Source organism: Physeter macrocephalus, chromosome 4 (assembly GCF_002837175.3).
Source record: "Physeter macrocephalus isolate SW-GA chromosome 4, ASM283717v5, whole genome shotgun sequence".
NCBI lineage: Eukaryota > Metazoa > Chordata > Mammalia > Artiodactyla > Physeteridae > Physeter > Physeter macrocephalus.
Genome location: NC_041217.1, coordinates 60,682,071 through 60,687,948, shown reverse-complemented (window position 1 = coordinate 60,687,948; position 5,878 = coordinate 60,682,071). Strand labels below are relative to the sequence as shown.

The 5,878-nt window shown below is 36.6% G+C and overlaps 1 protein-coding gene across 4 annotated transcripts in view; it reads right to left on the bottom strand.

Moving 5' to 3' along the window:
- Nucleotides 1-5,878, bottom strand: part of TIPRL (TOR signaling pathway regulator) — a 36,763-nt gene that overhangs the window by 6,454 nt on the left and 24,431 nt on the right. The gene's annotated exons all lie outside the window — the stretch shown is intronic.

Here is a 5,878-nt window from a genome sequence, read left to right as displayed (position 1 = left end):
AAAAAAAAAAAAAAAAAAAAAAAAAAAAGAAAGAAAGAAAGAACAACCTAGTTCTTTGCTGCTACTCATCTTTTATTAACTTTACATAAAGACAAGAGGGCTTTAATGATATGTTCTAATTCAGTGCAACCAATTAAGTACTATTTCATGCTGCCAAAGTCTGGTTTATGAGATCATTATAACACGTTCTTAACTTTGATCTGTGTCACATCCACGTATTTCTGTTTTCCAAGTATTACCACTGAAGAAAGTCAGAGTTAGTGGAGAATGGGTCCTGTTGGCAGGGAGGGAGAGGATGGATGAGGTGTGGGGTGTTCAGGTCTTTCAAAAGACTATACCTCATGGGAGTGCTGTCAGAAACATGGCTACCTTTTTCTCTCCCCTTCAATCTACAGCCAGCAAAACATCCACAACTCAACAAAGGTATACCTCTGCCCAACTCAACAGGACACTGGAGAATTCCACACATCTGTACATCTAAAGGTGGATGGACTGGAACACATGGAGGAGGCGGAACCAAGGGAACAGTGAAGCCAGTGCCTGCAATCCCAGCCCTATGACCGAGACAGATGAGCCCACAGCTTCAGAAAACCCAGTAGCAGCAGGAGAACCAGCACACATGACTTTGGTCTCCCAACTGTGGGAGCGCCCGTGGCCACAGGCAACTGGGAAGCAGTGGCAGTGGGGCCTGGGACCCTGTCCCTCCCACAGCCCTGGCCCCCCATCCACAGTAGCAGAACGCTTATGACACCCAATATGGTGGAGGAGCCTGCACAACCCTGCTCCCCTCCAATTATCCTCCTCTTCCCACAGCAGAGCCTGTGTCTCAGGGGATCCCAGACACAAGGGAAGAGCCTACCATCCTCATGACATAGCAGCTCCGGCCGAAGCAAAGCAGCAACTACCCCAGAGCCACACCTCTTACAAAGACAGTGGAGGCTGGAAAGTGCCAATTCTCAAAAATAACCAGAGGTAGCACAGATAAGAGAAACCAGAAACTTGTGTTACAGCACCACCTACCAGAAAACAAAAGAAAGCACTCTCACTTCTAACCTGTCATTTAACTTCAAATGCACAAGCAGAGGAACATTTCATCAAGCACCATGAAGAACCACAGTAATACTATATGACAAAAAGAAAATGACAAATCTCCAGAAACCAAATTTAAAAGTCACAGAATATTTCAATCTAACTGATAGAGAATTCAAAGTAGCTATCATGAAGAAACTGAACGAGATACAAGAAAACTCAGAAAGGCAGTTTAATGAGCTCAGAAATAAAATTAATGAGCAGAAGGAATACTTTACCAAGAAGACTGAAACTCTAAAGGACCAAACAGAAATTCTAGAGCTGAAGAACTCAATAAACAATATGAAGAATGCATTAGAAGACACTGGAAATAGAGCACAGCATATGGAAGAGAGTATTAGTGAGCTCAACGGTAGAAATCTAAAGATGATACAAGTAGAAAAGGAAAGATAAATAAGATATTTTAAAAATGAGAAAATTCTGCAAGAGCTCTGTGATTCTTTTAGGAAGGGCAACATTAGGATAATGGGTATTTTAAAAGAAGAAGAGAGGGAGAAGGGAGCAGAGAGATTATTTAAAGAAAGAACAGCAGAGAACTTCCCAAACCTGGAGAAGGAACTGGACATACAAGTCCATGAAGCTCAGAGAACACCTAATCACCTCAATGCAAAAGACCTTCTCCAAGACATAATATTAAAACTGTTGAAAGTCAATGACAAAGAAAGAATTTTAAAGACAGCCATGGAAAAAAGGATAGTAACTACAAAGGATCTCCCATTAGGCTATCAGCAGATCTCTCAGCAGAAACCCTACATGCCAGTAGGGAGTGGAATGACATTCTCAAAATATTGAAAGACAAAAACTGTCACCCAAGAATACTCTATCCATCAAAGTTGTCATTCAGATATAAAGGAGAAATACTTTCCCAGACAAACAAACGATGAGGAAGTTCATCAACACTAGACCTGGCTTATAAGAGATGTTAAAAGGAGCTCTTTTACTAGAAACAAAACAGCAAAAATACACAAAACTTTGAGCAAGGTGATAAATAGACAGAACCAGAGAATTGCAACTGTTTATCAGAATAGGTTTTAAAGAAAGCAGAAAAATAACTATCTCTATCTCAGTTTGGTAACAAACTCACAATATGAAAAAGGATAATTTGAGACAATAAAAACATAAAAAGGGAAGAGGAAAAGGACAGAATTTATACAGGTAAAAGAAGGTGAGATGCTATCGGCAGGAAAAGGACTATTTTCTCTAGGAGAGGTTTAATAAAAACCTCAGGGCAACCACAAAACATAAACATAGAGCAGAGATACAGAACAAAAAGAAGAGGAAATTGAGAAAGGTATCACAGAAAATCACCAACACAAAATGGCAAACAGAAACACAGGGAAAAACAATAGAAATATAGAGCAACCAGAACACAAAAGATAAAGTGGCAGGACTAAATCCTCATCTATAAATAATCACACTAAATGTACATGGATTGAATTCACCAATTGAAAGACAGAGAGTGGTTAGATGGGTTAAAAAACAAGACCCAACTATATGCTGCCTCCAGGGGACACAACTTAGCTCTAAAGAGAAACACAGGCTAAAAGCAAAGGAATAGAAGATAGTCGATGCAAACGGAGCCACAAGAAAGCAGAGGTAGCCATGCTCATATCAGACAAAATAGACTTCAAGCCAAAAAGGTTAACAGGAGACAAAAATGGACAATATCTAACCATAAAGTGGACAATTCATCAAGAAGATATAACAGTGATTAACATGTATGTACCTAACATATAAGTACCAAAATATATGAAACAATTAACAGACCTAAAGGGAGAAATTGACAGCAACACTATAATAGTAGAGGACTTTAATACCCCTACTATTAGTGGCCTTAAATAAAACATTAGACTAGATGGATCTGATAGAATTGTACACAACACTCCATCCAAATGCAGCAGAATACACATTCTTCTCAAGTGCACATGGAATTTTCTCAAGGATAGAACATATGCTGGGACACAAAATAAGTCTCAATAAATTTAAGAAGACAAATCACATCAAGCATCTTTTCCAATCACAATAGAATGAAACTACAAATCAACTACAAGATTAAAACTGGAAAAATCACAAATATGTATAGACTGAACAACATACTACTGAAATATTACTATTAGATCAATGAAGAAATCAAAAGAGAAATCAAAAATTACCTGAAGACAAATGAAAATGAAAATACAACATACCAAAATCTACAGGATACAGCAAAAGTAGTACTAAGAGGGAAATTTATAGCAATACAGACCTACCTCAAGAAACAAGAAAAATCTCAGCAATCTAACCTTACACCTAAAGGAGCTAGAAAAATAAAAACAAATAAAGCCCAGAGTTAGTAGAAGGAAGGAAGTAATAGAGACAAGATCGGGCACATTCAGGGTGGTATGGCCATAGACAGAAGGAAGTAATAAAGAGCAGAGTAGAAATAAATGAAATAAAAACTAAAAATAGAAAAGATCAATGAAACTAGGAGCTGGTTCTTTGAAAAGACAAACAAAATTGACAAACCATTAGCTAGACTCACTAAGAAAAAGAAAGAGAAGGCCCTGATGAATCAAATCAGGAACGAAAGAGGAGAAATAACAGTGGATACCACAGAAATACAAAGGATTATAACAGAATATTATGAACAGCTATACAGTAACAAATAGGACACCTAAAAGAAATAGACAAATTTGTAGAATCATACAAACTTCCAAGACTGAATCATGAAGAAACAGAAAATCTGAATAGACCAATCACTAGTACAGAGATGGAAACAGTAATCAAAAAGTTCCCAAAACACAAAAAGTCCAGGACCAGACAACTTCACAGGTAAATTCTATCAAATATTCAAAGAAGATTTAACACCTATCCTTCCCAAACTATTCCAAAAAGTTGAAAAGGGAACACTTCTTAACTCACTTTTCAAGGCCAACATCATGCTGATACCAAAACCAGACAAAGACACTACAAAGAAAGAAAATTACAGGCCAATATCTCTGATAAACATAAATGAAAAAATCCTCATCAAAATATTATCAAAATGAAAGCAACAATACAACAAAAGAATCATACACCATGATCAAGTGGGATTTATTCCAGGGATGCAAGGATGGTTCAATATATGCAAATCAATCAATGTGATACACCATATTAACAGAATGAAGGAAAAAAACCATATGATCATCTCAATAGATGCAGAAAAAGTATCTGACAAGATTCAACACCCATTTATGGTTAAAAAAAAAAAACTCTCAAAAAAGTGGATAGCAAAGGGACGTACCCCAACATAATAAAAGCCATATATGACAAACCCACAGTTAACATCATATGAAAAATTGAACGCTATCCCTCTAAGAGCAGGAAAAAACAAGGATATCCACTCTCACCATTCTTATTCAACATAGTATTGGAAGTCCTAGCCAGAGCAATTAGGCAAGAAAAATAAATAAAAGGCATCCAAATTGGAAAGGCAAAAGTAAAACTGTCACTATTTGCAGTTGACATGATTTTATATATAGAAAACTCTAAAGACTACACACACACACACACACACACACACACACACAAACTATTAGAAATAATAAATGAACACAGCAAAGTTGCTGTGTTCAATATACAAAAATCTGTTGTATTTCTATGTGGTAATAATGAGCTGGCAGAGAAATTAAGAAAACAATTCCATTTACAATCACAACAAAAAGAATAAAATACAACTTGTCAAAATGTCCTTATTACATAAAGCAATCTACAGATTCAATGCAAGCACTATCAAAACCCCAAGGACATTTTTCATAGAAATAGAACAAAAAATTCTAAAATTCATATGGATCCACGAAAGACCCTGAATAGCCAAAGCAATGCTGAGAAAAAAGAACAAAGCTGGAGGTATCATACTCCCTCTTTTCAAACTATATTTCAAAGCTATAATAATCAAAACAGCATGGCATTGGCAGAAAAACAGATATATGAATCAATGGAACAGAACTGAGAGCCCAGAAATAAACCTACACATATATGGACACATATATGAATCAATGAAACAGAACTGAGAGCCCAGAAATAAACCTACACATATATGGACAATTTATGACTAAGGAGCAAAGAATAAACAATGGAGAAAGAACAGTCTTACCAATAAGTGGTTCTGGGAAAACTGGACAGTCACATGCAAAAAAAAGAAAGAAACTAGGCTACTATCTATCTCACACCATCACAAAAATTAACTCAAAATGGAGTAAAGACTTGAATGTAAAACCTGAAACCATTAAATTCCTAGAAGAAAACATACGCAGTATGCTATTTGACATTGGTCTTAGTAATATCTTTCTAGATATCTCTCCTCAGGCAAGGGAAACAAAAGTAAAAATAAACAAACGGGATTACATCAAACTAAAAAGCTTCTGCACAGCAAAGGAAACCATCAATAAAACAAAGACATCGAATGGAAGAAGATATTTGTAAATAATATATCTGATAAAGGGTATAATATTCAAAATATATAAAGACCTCGTAAAACTCAACAACAACCAAAAAACCAGACAACCCAGTTAAAAGATGGGCAGAGGAGATGAACAGACATTTTTCCAAGAAGACATACAGATGGCCAATAGGCACATAAAAAGATGTTCAACATCACTAATTATTAGGGAAAAGCAAATCAAAACCACAATACAATGAGAAATCACCTCACACCTGTCAGAAGAGGTATTATCAAAAAGATAAGAAATAGGGCTTCCCTGGTGGTGCAGTGGTTGAGAGTCTGCCTGCCAATGCAGGGGACACGGGTTCATGCCCCGGTCTGGGAGGA